The following is a 15703-nucleotide window of genomic DNA, read 5'->3' as shown; positions in this document are numbered from 1 at the left end:
ACATATACCCTCCCTTGCTTCTATCTTAGCTGCCAGGAACGGTACTGCGTTGACTGTCTTATTAGACAGGCATTTGTATGCCCATCTCTTCCCTCCCTCTCCGCTTCCCTTCTCTCTTCACCTCCCCGCCGGACCCCCGCCTACAAACTTGTGGCATTCGATGTCTAACACTATAGCGAAGCTCGTAAAGCACATGTCGTCTCTCAGTACGAGCGCCTCATTCACACCCCCACAGGACCTCACATTTCATTTCATTTTATTACCTAAATGCCCAAGTGGGTATCACATGGGAGGGGGAGGGGGAGAAATCATCAACATATCGCCAAATCATACTTTGCAAGGTGGGAATAGGCTTCGAAGCTATCGTCGCTGACAAGACCCAGTTTCCTCCTCGCATCCACAGCCACCTGATCACTATCCCTCTCCCTAAAAACATGAACCCAGTGCATCATATCGCTCGCCGCAAAGACAGGGCAAAGTCCCTGCACAAAAAATATATTCGACAGATCGGACGCAGCCGAATGCTCCGACCACGACGCTTTCTCGCTCGCGGTAGTAAATCACTGTCACTGTAGACGGCGGTTCGTTGCATGCTCCATCCCTGTCAGATCGTCTGAAGAAGCCAATGAGGCGGCCATAGCCTTGGCGATAGCCTTCACTTCTGCAGAGACCATCTACAGTGATTCAAAAATCTTCAATTCGTAACTTATCTACAGGACGGGCCTCCCTCGTCGCCCTATTCCTCCTCCATTCCACCAATTTCCGACTCCGCCAGATCCAATTGATTTGGGTCCCAGCGCACTCATCCCATCCAGGGAACGAGGCGGCCCACAATTACGCCCGAGGATTCGTCGACCGGGCTGGGACGTCACCAGTTCGGAACAAGGCCAGAGATCGTAAAGTTACTTTTCATGGCATCACCATGCACTACCGCTTAATTAGGTAGACTTATCTATCCTCCCCACGCCTTGTGTGCGATACAAAGACTTACACAGGTCTTTAGGGCATCGGTGGAGACTTCCAGCGTGGACCTCCAATCACCATCTCAAATAGAGGGCCTCAATACTTCCTCTCTCAGTGAGAACACTCGCTATGCTTGTGTGCCGGCGTCAGGGTCCAGCATCGACGTAGAATTCTAGCGGCTTCGCTTGATGCGTCGGCGTGGTTGCAGGAAGTACAGAAGAACAAAATCCGCGCAAGATCTCGCACGTTTTCGCCGAGCTAAAGGACAAGTTTTGCGACACCTGGAGAGGTTAGGACGACAACGTTGGAGGCAGTTCTGCTCATCACTGGATCCCCGTAAGCGTCTGTCGCGTATCTGGCGTGTTGCGAGAAGCTTGCGCACACCTCCGCAAGAAAGGCACCCTTTTCGCCGCAATGAAGTTGACGTAGCTGAAGATTTTTGTAAAATGGTTGTGGGCACAAACCATGGAGCAGTTACCAATTTCAGAGGTTTTTGCGCCCTCTTCGCCGAACGATCAATAGGACGTGCCCTTTACAATAGCTGAATTAGACGCTGCTCTTGCTTCTTGTCGGCATTCATCTGCACCTGGTCCTGACGGGATTACTTATTCAACCTTATCAAACGTAGGCAAGGTTGGTAGAACTGCACTACTTAATTATTTCAATGATATATGGGCTTCTAGCAGTGTTCCTTAACACTGGAAGATTAGCCACCTGGTTGCTCTTTTGAAGTCTGGAAAGCCCCCTCTCGAACTTACCCCATACCGGCCAGTTGCCCTAGCAAGCTGTGTTGGAAACGTTATGGAGCGAATGGTGCTGGCAAGACGAGTGACCTCTAGAGAGTATAATGATCTTTATTCGAATATGATGTCTAGATTTCGCCGAGGACGCTCAGCGAAATTCTACTGTCGCCACAAGGTCAGCGAGCTTGTGGCGACAGTAGAACACGAAAAGCGTCACAGTCGACTAGTAGCTGCTCTCTTTTTAGATATAAAATGAGCTTACGACAACGTCCTCCCTGATGCTATTCTTGATGGACTTGACGACGTGGGAGTTGGTGGCGAGCTGTACTTGTGGATTGTGAGCTATCTCAGTGGCCGCTCTGCTTACATGACTACGCCTGAAGGAGATACTACCCGCTTTCAGGTCGGTCGTGGAGTTCCACAGGGAGGAGTCCTCAGCCCAACTTTATTTAACGGTGAGCTAATTGGCCTGGTGAGTGAGCTGCCAAATAACGTTCACATAATGCATATGCTGACGACATCTGCATCTGGACCTCTGGTTCGACGCGTCCACAACTACGTACGAGATTACAACGAGCTGTATCATCGACATCAATGTACTTACGGCGTCAAGGTTTATTTTTAGCACAGAAAAGTGTGAAGTGATGCATTTACGGGAAAATGTGTCAGCCACTACCCGATTACTCTTCATGGAGTCGTAATACCGTACGTCTCCAGGCAGATTTTTGGGAGTAATTATTGACCACCGACTATCTTGGTCGAAGCATATTACTATGCTGAAAATAAGGCTAATTTTTTCCACGTACTTCGTTTCATAGCTGGCATCAAATGGGGTCCAACTGAGCGCTACTTAATACGGCTTTACGAGACTGTTTGTTGCCTACATCCGGTAAAGTCTCGCAGTACTCTCTAATATTATCATTTCCTGTTCGTGGAATTTAGAGAGCGTGCAAGCGCAGGCACTTAAAATAGGCCTTGAACTGCCCAGATGCACCTCTAACAAAGGCGCAATTGAAGAGGAACATACTCGCCCAATTGTCATATACTTGTTACACGTACCACTTCGTGTATATTTACGAGCACTTAGAAGATACCGTTTTCACCCACTGAACAAGATTCTGGATGAGCGGCCGGAATGGAGTTTTACAAGCGCACTCCGCTGCCATCAGTCGCAAGTACCAACAAATATGCCCTTCTCTATCGTCCCGCCGAACCACCATGGGTGATGGATAAACCTTTGGTGCACCTTCATGCTCTGGGAATACTAAAGAAATCAATGGTGCCACTTAGTGGTCTCAAAGAACTTACTCTGGAGCACATCTGATCAGACTATCCTAATTATATTCACGTATACACCGACGGATCTGTGTCAGCACAGGCATCAACTGCAGCTGTGGTCATACCAGCTCAGAAAACGGCTCTACATTTCCATTTGGGAATACCTCTACATTAACCGCTGCTGAACTTGTAACCATTCAGGAATCTATTTGCTACATATGTGGGGAATCACCTCAAAAATGGTGTATATTCACGTACTCAAACACTGCATTGCAAATCTTGGAAACCATCTTATGCCACACTGCCTACCAGTCCCTGGCACTGAACATTATGGAGCTCCTCACACCTGCCCAGCTGCAAGGCCACAGGATAATGTTTCAATAGATCACTGCCCACTGCGGGCTCCATGGGAATGAACAAGCCGCTGTTGAAGCGAAAAACGTACTCATCAATGGCCTCCAAACAGCTGTGTCTTTTTCAAGAGCGGATATGACGTGCCTTCTTACGAGTTGTATCAAGAATGGTGCAGCAGTTTACTGGGCCCAGCCAGACGCCCGACACGTTAGTCTAAGAAGGCTCGATCGAACATTGAAATTTTATGTTCCGCGTGATATTCCGCGTCATCAGGCATGCTTGCTACATAGACTTCGTTTAAACGTTGCTTTCACTCGCAAGTACTTACGTTTAATTGGACAGGTAGACTCGCCGGAATGCTCAACTTGTGGCATCCCAGAGACTGTGAACCATATATTATTGATGTGCCCAGCGTATCGTGCGAAAGAAGTGTGCTAGCGGCTTCTTTGAAGCGTTTGGACAAGAGGCTTCTGTCCGAGGAACTGCTGTTGGGCGCTTGGCAAGACAAGGGGAAGGGTGTCACCGCAGTGCGTGCTTTTTGCCGTTGTTTGTGCGCCAGCGGACTTGATTCGCGCTTTTAAAGCAAGCTACTGTGCCTGTATATGTATTTCATATGCCTTCTCCCAAATCGTCACCCATCATGATCTCCTTTCGTCTCTCCTTCCCCTTCCCCAGTGCAGAGTAGCAGGTCAGATTTGAATTACTACGGTCAACCTATCTGCCCTTTCCTTTCTATCTATCTATCTATCTATCTATCTATCTATCTATCTATCTATCTATCTATCTATCTATCTATCTATCTATCTATCTATCTATCTATCTATCTATCTATCTATCTATCTATCTATCTATCTATCTATCTATCTGTCTGTCTGTCTGTCTGTCTGTCTGTCTGTCTGTCTGTCTGTCTGTCTGTCTATCTATCTCCCCACGCATATTTCCCTTATAAAACATCGAGAGTTTGAGCGCAGGTAACTCAAAATTAACACTTTCCCGAACCCTGCGATATATTGTTACACAGCGGCAAGCCGATGAACACAGGAGAGCAGAGAACATAGAGATGTTCGATGACCGTGAAATGACGTTTATTGAAATGTTGGCTGGACTAGGGCGAGCGCTCCTGCCCGCGCCACTGCCCGCTTCTTCCTCTTTCCTCGTCCGTAAGATTACCCGGGTCACCAAGTGATCGTCCCGATCGTGGACAAGGAAGTTTGCCGATGTTGAGTTCATATCAGGCCTGGGACGCTTTTGGGCCACAGGTAGCCACGCCCAGATGGCAGAAGACAAGGCACGCACTCCATGGCAAGGGCAGGGGAGGATGTATTCAAGTGTAGCGGCTTCTTGGGTCGTGGGGTCTTTGGTCGACATATCTGGTCAGCTGAGTCGCATATGGTCGCTCGGTTCTCTTGTGTCTTGTGATCATGTGTGGCGTCTCGGGTCAGTCTCTCCTTTGTCATGTATTTTGGTCGGGGCGGGGGGATAGGCAGGAGGAACGGCAAGGTCTTGCTTGGTCCGGCAGGCTGGGGACCAGCCATGCGATGCCTGCTAACCTTTTGCCGACAGTGAAAGACGTCACAGGGCACCGAAACTCCGGGCCAAGGTGAGGGGTGATGACGGTATACCCGGCGCTTCCAACCAAATGTTACGGAGCGGCAAGCCGATGAAAACAGGAGAACAGAGAGATGTTCAATGACCAGGAGCGGATGTTTAATGAAATGTTGCCTGGCCTAGCGCGAGCGCTCCTGCCCGCGCCACTGCTCGATTCTTTCCTCCTTCCTCGTCCGTAACAATATTGTTACTTAACTGTATTCGCTGTTCGTGATGAGGATAAAGCAGTGCAACAGACTCCGAGAAGACGACGACGCTGAGTGTTGTGCAATCGGTGCCCTCATCAACGTTAGCTGTGCAGAGAGCTTTCGAACTGTAGATATTCCACGTAACATCTCCTGGTGGAGGTGAATCTATTCGATCCCCTGTCACAAGCTGGATCTCCGCAGCAGCCGCCACATCAGAACCACTACAATGACTACAGACGCCTCTACCTCTACAGCCGCCGCACCTGCTGTTGTCATGGCCCACCTCCGTGACCTCGGAACCTTCTGCGAGACCGACGACGTCGACGTAGACGACTGAGCCTACCTATACGAGCGCGTGAGTAAGCACAACCGGTGGGATCCCACACTCATGCTCGCTAATGTAATCTTCTACTTGGTTGGGAGCGCGCGGGTGTAGTTGAAATCCACGAAGACGACCTAACATCTTGGGATATCTGCAAACAGAAGCTACACGATCTGTTCGGAAAACCTATTGGCCGCCACATCGTCGCCAAGAAAGCGCTCGCCTCTCGCGCCCAGTCTACGGAGTCTTATCTCACTTACATTGATGACGTCCTGTCTCTATGCCGCAAAGTCGACCAAGGCATGCCTGAGTAGGATAAAGTCGGCCATATAGTAAAAGGCATTGCCGACGATGCCTTCAACCTCCTGTTGTGCAGGGATTGCTCCACTGTGGACTCTGCTGCAGTTGTGCCGACGTTTCGAGCAGGCGAAGCAGAGGAGCATATCTCACCGTTCCGACCGGCTGCCGAAGATGGCTGCTAGCTCCTCCTGTATCGATCTCCCGACTCCTCGACCGCCTGCTAACGACACCACTTTGACACGAATTGTCTGCCAAGAGCTTGAGGCAATGACTCCCGCGGCCTCACTGTCGCATACACCCGACAACACCGTGGATACAGTATTACTTATTAAGGATGTTGTTCGCCAAGAAGTTGCGAATATGGGCCTCCCTTCTGCCAGCGCCACCGACACCGTGGATTCAGAGCCTGCCCCTCCTGTGATTGCTGCTGCTTCATCCAGCGCCGGTTTCTCGCCCCGATATTGGTACCGCAACCCAAATGAATGGCGTACCCATGGCAATCGCCCCATCTGTTTTACTTGTTCCCGCGTAGGCCACATTTCCCGTCACTGCCGTAGCCGCTAGTATACGCCATCTCGTCAGTTCACCTACATCGACCGCCGCGGAAACTATGCCCCTCGCTATTCCTCACCTCGCCACAACCAGACCCGTGCTGACCCCGGTTTCACTGCCCGTGCTGCCAACCGTTCACCATCCCCGCAATCACGACGTTCGCGTTCTCCTCGTCCTCGCCGCAGTTCGCCACCGTCCTATTCTGGCCACTTACGGGAAAACTAGCCAATGCAGTTCCCGGAGGTGATGCTGCATTTATGACCCGGACCGAAAAACCTCTGTTGACCCCTGCCCTGCAAAATAACCGTATCGACGTCCTTGTGGATGGAGTTCCCGTTTCTGCTCTAATTGATACAGGCGCCCAACTGTCCGTTCTCAGCTCCTCATTTCGCCGTCACCTCAAGAAAGTCCCTACGCCCACCGTCTCGTCCACAGTTCACGTCGCCAATGGCAGCCCTGCTGCCGTGGTTGGCATGTGTACGGCGCGAGTTACAATTGCTGACCGTCATGCCCCAGTGTTGTTCACCGTCCTACATCAATGCCCCCACGACGTTATCCTTGGCATTGAATTCTTAACAGCCCACTCTGCCCTTATTGACTGCTCTAGCGGCCTACTTCGCTTGGACCTTCCGATCTGCTCTAAAGACCCCTCCTGCTCACCCCGCCTTCGATCAGCACAGTTTAGCCGCCTTCCTCCTGAAACTGCCGTTTACATCCCTATGTCGCCATTTAAACCCGTCCCAGATAGTGCCTATCTCGCTTGTCCCATTACTGATGTCATGCTGCAGCGGCACCTCACCCTTCCTCATCTAATTGTGCACATCTCCCAGAATCGCAGCACTCTCCGTGTCCTTAACTTCAGCCTTTTAACTCAAGTTCTGCCCGAGGGAATTTCATTACCTGCGCTGTCCCCGATGACCGATTGTGCCATTTCAGCTCTGTCCACAGATCATACAACTGCCGTCCCTGGCAACACCCCCTCATCGTCCACATCGCGCCTTGATCCGCTTAACAGCATGATTGCAGCTGATCTGCAACCTGAATTCGCCGCTGAATTACGCAAGCTTTTGTTTACCTACAGTGACCTTTTTGGCTTCGGTACCCGCCCATTGGGTCAAACAACAGTTGTCACCCACCGCATTGACACCGGGGACGCCAGTCCTATTTACAGGCGGCCCTATCGTGTTTCGCTTGCCGAGCAACGCGTCATTCAAACGGAGGTCGAAAATATGTTAGCGACCAGTAGCCCCTGGGCATCCCCTGTCATGTTGGTCAAGAAGAATGATAACAGAGATTCTGCGTTGACTACCGTCATTTGAATATGATAACCAAAAAAGATGCATATCCTCTTCCGCGCATCGACGACGCGCTTGATAGTTTGCACGGAGCCAGCTACTTTTCATCCATCGACCTTCGTTCCGGCTACTGGCAGATTTCTGTCGACTAGAGAGACGGTGAAAAAAACAGCGTTCATCACCCCTGACGGCCTCTATCAATTTAAAGTCATGCCTTTTGGCCTATGTAACGCCTCTGCAACTTTCGGACGGATGATGGACTCGTTGCTGCATGGCTTCGAGTGGACGACTTGTCTTTGTTACTTAGACGACATCATTGTTTTCTCGTCCACTTTTGACAGCCACCTCTCTCGTCTTTCTACCATTCTCGAGCTATTCCGCGGCGTCGGCCTTCAACTCAGCTCAAAGAAATGCAGTTTCAGCCATCGGGAAATCAAAGTCCTTGGGCACTTGGTTAATGCTTCCGGTGTTCAGCCTGACCCTGACAAGATACGTTCTGTCAGAGAGTTTCCTACTCCGCGTTCATCCAGCGATTTCCGAAGCTTTATTGGCCTATGTTTCTATTTCCGACGATTCGTCCCGAACTTCGCAGTCCTTGCTCGTCCGCTCACCCAACTCCTCAAGAAAGACGTTTCATTCTATTGGGGGCCTGAACAAGTCGCAGCTTTCTCAGAGCTTATTGCTGCTCTAACTACTCCACCAGTCTTGGCCCACTTCAACCCTTCCGCCAATACTGAACTCCGTACCGCCGCAAGTGGCCATGGAATATGAGCTATACTCGCTCAGCGACAATACGGCCGTACAAGGGTGATTGCTTATGCCAGCCGCCTTCTCTCAACACCCGAACAAAATTATTATACCACGGAGCGAGAGTGCCTGACGCTTGTCTGGGATATTACGAAATTCCGCCCTTATTTATTTGGCCGCCCTTTTAGTGTGATAACAGACCATCATGTCTTGTGCTGGCTTTCCTCTCTCAAAGATCCTACTGGCCGTTTAGGGCGCTGGGCGCTACGATTACAAGAATACACCTTTTCCGTCGTCTACAAGTCCGGCCGGCTTCGCCAAGATGCATACTGTTTGTCACGTCATCCCGTCGACTCTCCTAGTCCTACAGACTCTGACAATGATGCATGTTTCTTGCCTGTCTCGGCATTTGCTAACATTGCCAAGGAACAGCACTTAGATCCTTCTCTGCATTACATTAACCTCCGTCTTACCTCCGACCGCCCTGACCCATCTCTCGCCATATTTGTGCTCCACGAGAACACCCTATACCGACGTAACATGCGACCAGATGGCACAGACCTTTTGCTCGTCGTTCCCCAACACCTGCGTTCCACCATCCTTGAACATTTCCATGATGCTCACACGGCTGGCCACCTGGGTGTCTCCCGCACATACGACAGCCTGCGCGGACGTTTCTACTGGCCGGGGCTCTACCGCTCTGTCCAGCAGTACATTGCAGCATGTGAACTGTGTCAGCGTCGGAAGAAACCCAGAATTTTGCCTTCAAGTCATATGCAGCCGATACCCCTACCGACTGACCCGTTTTCCCGTATAGGCATTGACCTCCTTGGCCCCTTTCTAGTTTCCGCCTCAGGGAACAAATGGATCGCCGTCGCCACCGATTACGCTACTCGATACGCTATTACCGGAACCATCCCGACCAGCTGCGCCACAGACGTCGCTGACTTCCTTCTAGAAAACGTGATTCTTCATCATGGTGCTCCTCGTGAACTACGCGTGACTGTGGCCGCTATTTCCTGTCGCGAATGGTTGACGAAATTCTCCGTTCGTGCTCCGTCCGCCAAAAATTCGCCACCGCCTATCACCCCCAGACCAACGGCCTCACGGAACGTCTAAACTGTACCCTCACAGACATGCTGGCCATGTATGTGTCTGACGACCATCGAGATTGGGACGTTCATCTCCCCTTTGTGACATTCGCCTACAATTCATCTGTCCATTCTACCGGTGCATACTCCCCATTTTATTTATTATTTGGCCGACACCCGTTACTACCCTTCGACACCTCCCTACCCGCGGCAGACGCCACCAGTACTTACGCCAGTGATGCCGTCGCCCGCGCTCATGATGCCCGCCGGATAGCTCATGCCAGGCTCTCTGCATCCCAAGACTCCCAAAAGTTACGGTACGACAGCCGCCACCGTGATGCCCACTACACTCCTGGATCTCTCGCTTTGCTGTGGCTCCCGTGCCGTCGAGTTGGCTTGTGTGAAACTTTTTGCCCCGTTACACTGGCCCTTACCGTGCTTTGCTGCCCGCGACCGACGTCACCTACGAAGTTGAATCTGTTTTTCCGAAGTCCCCGTCCACAGCTCCAACCTCCGAAATAGTGCATGTCTCCCATCTAAAGCCCTATTATCAACGTTCTATTTCGCTAACATAGACCACACCGGGACTGTGCTTTTCCCGCGGGGGGGGGGGGGGGGGGGGGGTAGTGTTACTTAACTGTATTCGCTGTTCGTGATGAGGATGAAGAAGTGCAACAGACTCCGAGAAGACGACGACGCTGAGTGTTGTGAAATCGGTGCCCTCATCAACGTTAGCTGTGCGGAGAGCTTTCGGACTGCAGATCTTGCACGTAACAATATGTTCGCATATATCCTGGGGTACACTTCTCATCATGTATGCTATGTGGCCAAAATGCCACTCTCTCACACATACTCCGGGCTCGCCCTAGGGACCCCCTCTCGCAGGTTTGAAGCTCTCAAATCAAGACCAGTGGGAGGCCGCGATGCACAGCTCCAACTCGGTTACACAAATCCGGATCGTGACAAGAGCCCTCGAAGTCGCCGAGCGCCACTAGCTCATGGCCACTTGATGGGGTATAACCCCACAATATTTTACTACTTACTGTAGACGAGAATAAAGTTTATCTTCCTCCTCCGCATCGACATGCTCGCTGTGAAGCCCTTTGTGCACATGGAGTTTGCAGAGGTATTTTACTGCTCCGGGACATAACACTGTCTGTTCGGTTTTGCAGTTAGGCCTTCACCGCTGCCGCAGCCCTAAGAAAAAGTGGCCGGTGGCTTATTATATTGCATTCAACACGACTTGCATATCTTCAAATCCATTAACTACCAACTGATTCTGACGCACGATACATCTTGAAGAGACGGCTCATTATTAACTGCCCCGATTCCAAAATTGGCATCGGCCAAACAAACTTTTTCAGTGGCAGTAGTCGGCAAACTGCCGAATATTTCACAGGCGCTATTGCAGCAGTAAAGAGAGAGGCACCTGAGCTTCTTCAATTCGGCGACAGTACGGCCGATAAAATATTTTAGTGCGCTCACAACATAAACGGCCCAACGAGCGAGAATATATTTTGCAAACTTAGTTGCGGCACCTTATAGCGCTTTATAGGCAACGTTATGCACACTACATGGTTAATGTGACAAGATGGGCGTGTGGTACATAGTTCTCAGAAAAGCAGCGCAAGAAAGACGCTGGCAATGACGAGAAGACAAGGACAAGCGCCCATCCTTGTCTTCTCGTCCTGGTCCGCGTCTTTTTTGCGCTACTTTTCTGAGAACACGAAATATGGGTTTGCAGCAACGCGATGGGCAGCGATTAGCCTAGATGCAATTGTAACACGTCACTTGCAAGTAACAGAGATGACAGTTTGCGCTAGCTAAGCGAATAGACATGTCATAATTTACTCACCTCGAAAAACGGCGCGCCGGCCGTCGTCACCTTCACGTACAGGTGCGGGCGTAAGTAAATAGAGCACGTTCTTCCGTTCACATTAAAATAACGCCTTCTGCACTGGACATAAGAAACCAATATTTGTCCGAATGAAAGGGCACTGGCGTCTACTACCGGCTCGCACATAGCACGAATGCCAGTTTCAAATATGCAACGCGGGAAAGCTTTAGAAGCAAATCGCATGCTCGGTTTACTTTTGTCCGCACCGGTACGTGCGGCTATTGGCCTCGCTCGCTTGCCAAAAATAAAACGTTTTCATAGATTTGCACGTTTTAATTTCTTCGCCTGCCGCCACACTTAAACCGTACACTTCCCAACGTAAGCCCCTATATCAGTAAATTCAAGGCAATGCAGTGGTTTTGTAGTACGCCGTACACCACGACGAAGTTTCCGCAGTCGTACAAGAGGATATGTTTTCATAAAGTCGCGCCTTTTATCGGGTCCATTGTTTTTCTTGTTGAATGCAATCTACTGGCGTATCGACTCACTCTCACGGTTTTCTGTGTTTCACGTAGAAATTGTGACAAGACGCGAAAGACGCACACCACTATTCACATCGAGTTGAATACTGCGGTGGGTTGCTGGGCCCGCACATGTGACTACGCACGCAGCCGCTATCGCCTCTTGCGGATGAAGTGAAGCGAAAACTCCTCCTATACTACAATACTGAGCGTGTTTTACAGCGCTTTGCAGTGATTGTTTTACGGCGAAAGCCTTTCTATAGGCACATGAGCGTGCACAGAAAGTGTGCGTCCGCGCGAGGTATCCAGCCCTGCTAGCGCTTGTCCGAAGAAAGAGAGGAGAGAACGAATGATTCCATAAGATAGAGGAGGAATTGAAATGAACCTAGACGACAAGTTTGGTCACTGTCGAGTAAGTATTCTATTTAGAGCCACAAATGTTAAATCTGCGTTAGAAATATTGCTGGCCGTCGATATTGCCACGTGGTGGTGACAAGGTCGATGACACCAATGAAGAGTCTGTGATTACACTGAAGAAACTCTTTATTGGGCTGAGTTGCGCCCGCAAAAGAACTAAGCGATTCAGCAGTGGCGATAGTAGAGGGAATTTATTGTCTTCCACTCACATAGGTACTTGTATATACACACACACGCACTGTAGTACATACATGGGACGACAACGAAAGGTGCGATACTAGCAACAATCACATACAGTTATTCTGTGTTCATCAATACTCACAGAATACTAGCTCAAAAAAAATACAATAAAAAACTTAATGACTGATGATTAAATCTTATATGGCAATATACTTCCTCATCATTCGAGGTACGTAAGAAAGGAGGGAGGGGTTAGTATGGCAAAGCTGGCATAACAAGCCTGTCGCCCCGAACGAAGAAGAAACGGGTGTGCCAGCGCTGCACAAACCGCGCCTCTCAATCTCTATCCAGTTGATCAGAGAGATACTTCCACAATAGAAGACGCAGTCTCTGCAGCGGACTTCAGCACGGCAACGCCTCTTCCACAGCACAAAATATACGCAGGCGACTACTAGCCGCGCAAAACATCCGCGTGGTGGCCTGGCGCCAGGGCCATCGTGCACGAGAACATCCTTCTCACTTAAGCGCCACATGACCAGCGCGACTGGGCATTCAAAGAACGCGTGCCTAATGGTTTCCGTGCGGCCACAGTTTGGGGCATTGATCATTCGGCACATCATGCCGCGTGGCGAGGCGTTCTAGCGTGGGTAACATGCCCCATCGCCGGCGCCACTCGAAATCGCGGGCCTCGGAGGGCACACGGCTCACCGCCCACCGACGTCACTTGTTCACGGCAGTGCGAAGCTGGTCGTCGCTGTTTAAACGGGAGGAGGCAACCATCTCGCTGACTTGCATTGCGGGCACCTCCAACATTTTTGTTGTTCATCCGTCCTGGTGAAAGTGACATCATGCCGGGTGAGACGTGTCAACGGAGCGGCAATGCGCGAAAAGTTTTCGATAAACCTGCGGTAATATAGGCGCAGAGGCCCAAGAAACGGCAAACTGTCTTCTTGTTACATGGAGTACGGAATTTGGTGACCGCTGATGTTTTAGCGGGATCGGGACGAACTCCTCGATGGCTGACGACGTGGCCCAAGAACAGGAGCTCTTCATAACCAAAGTGACCCTTTTGGGGTTTTAACGTGAGGCCGGCAGATCTGATAGCCCGTAGCACAGCGGAGAGACGTTGGAGGTGTTCTTCGAACGTTGGCGAAAACACAGCAACGTCGTCCAGGTAGACTAGACATATATCTGCCATTTAAGACCAGATAGAACTGCGTCCATCATTCGCTGAAATGTCGCTCGAGCGGAGCACAATCCGAAAGGTAGGACTTTGAATTCATAAAGACCATTGGGCGTTACAAACGCTGTCTTCTCGCGATCACGTTCATCGACTTCGATCTGCCAGTTACTGCTCTTCAGATCAAGCGATGAGAAGTAGCGCGCATGGCGCAGCCGGTCTAATGAGTCATCAATACGTGGCAGCGGGTAGACGTCTTTTTTTGTGACTTGATTGAGCTTACGGTAGTCCACACAAAACCCCAAACTTCCGTCTTTCTTAACGAGGACAACAGGTGAAGCCCAGGGACTCCTCGATGGCTGTATGACACCGTCATATAACATCTCTTCTACCTGTTGAGCAATGACTTCGCGTTCCCGCGGTGACACTCGGTAGGGATTCTGTCGGACTGGTCGGGTGCGGTCGTCGGTTATTATGCGGTGCTTGGTCAGGAGCGTCTGTTTAATCGCGGAGGCGGACGAGAAGCAGTCTTGAAACTGAAAGAGTAGCCCGGCGAGTCTGTCCTCTGCCGGTGATAAAGCGGGATTCACATCAGGGTCGAAGTTGGGCGTCGGGCTGGCATACGTGTTGGTCTCAAGAACAAAGCAGTCGTGGGCTGCTTCTGCGACACCTTCAAAGTAGGCTACTGTGGTGCCTTTAGCGATGCGTTGGCGTTCGTTCCCGAAGTTCGTAATCAGCACGTGTGCTAGACCATTAGTCAGATGAACTACACCGCGTGCAACACAGGCTCTATGATGTAACAGAAGCTCTGTGTTCTGTTCGGCAACGCCGGCAGCCCAGGACTGGTCGTCGCACCTGACTGTGACGAGAGCAGAAGAACGTGGCGGCATGGATACATCCGCGTCAACGATGCGTAAAGGTGCGTGGCGGCGTTCGGAGTCAGCGGTCATCGTTGCAGGCGTCGAAAACGTGATAGTACGGCGATGAACATTAATAATGACCCCATGCTCATGAGGTATGAGGTCGTTGCAGCAGTGCGGCCGGATAACAAAAACGGCTACAAACGCTGAATCGGCGATGGTTACTCGGGAAGTGCATCGTCCGATCGGTGTCATAAGGTGACCGCCAGCAGTACGAATTTGCGGCCCCAGCTATTCAGTTTTCACCTTGGAGAGCTGATCTGCGAAATTATTGCTTATTATTGAGAAGTCTGCTCCGGTGTCTAACAAAGCGGTCACTAGGTATCCGCCGACGAGAACGGAGAGGTCGGCGGTAACAACGTGATCTGCTTGAGGTTGATTAGGAGTTTCGAGTTCATGCTGCGGCGGCGGCATCGTAGTCACTGCATCGGGCCGAGTCGTCACGGGGGGGTCTTCGGGACATTGATTCCGTTAGCCAGCAACCTGCCCCCCTGAGGTCGCCGCCTTCAGTTTCCCCCGCATGGGCATGCCGACCGGCGCCTCGGCACATCATTAAAATCAAGGCGGCTGGGTGACGAGTAGCGCGCTACAGAAGACTGTGTATGGTCACTCAAAGAGGTTGCACGGGTTTCTAGGTATTCTTCGATTTCTGGAGGGCGTTCGCCGACCCGGGTACGCGGGGAATCACGCGAAAAACCCCAAAGACCGAGTTCGCTGTATGGACAATGACGATACCAGTGGCCGGGGTCTCCGCAGTGGTAGCACAGCGGCCGTTGGCGAGGAGTGCGCCAGACGTCTGCCTTTCGAACCGGTTGCTGCATAACGGGGCTCTGCTGGGATGGCGGCTGGTAGGAAGGCTGATAGAATAGTGGCTGAGGAGCGGGCTACTGCATGACGAGGCTCTGCTGGGATGGCGGCTGGCAGGAAGGTTGGTAGAATGGTGGCTGCAGAGTGGGCGGCGGCTGTGATTCGAAATGAAGCTGTTGCGCAGAAGGCATTGCAGGCCGACGAAGAGCCGCTGCGTAGTTCATAGAACGTGGCTCCGACAGCGACTCAGGCGGTGAAAATGCTTGACGGATTTCTTCACGCACGGCTTTGGTGACAGCAGCGGCAGTCGAATTAGGCAATCCAAGATTAAACTTAAGGCGCTCCTCGCGAACTACCTCGCGGATCAGCTCACGCAGAGTGATATTCAGTGGACCCGTTC

Source organism: Amblyomma maculatum, chromosome 2 (assembly GCF_055883805.1).
Source record: "Amblyomma maculatum isolate TAMU_Amacu chromosome 2, ASM5588380v1, whole genome shotgun sequence".
Lineage (NCBI taxonomy): Eukaryota > Metazoa > Arthropoda > Arachnida > Ixodida > Ixodidae > Amblyomma > Amblyomma maculatum.
The sequence above is the reverse complement of the archived record's forward strand: the minus strand, read 5'-3'. Positions refer to the sequence as shown.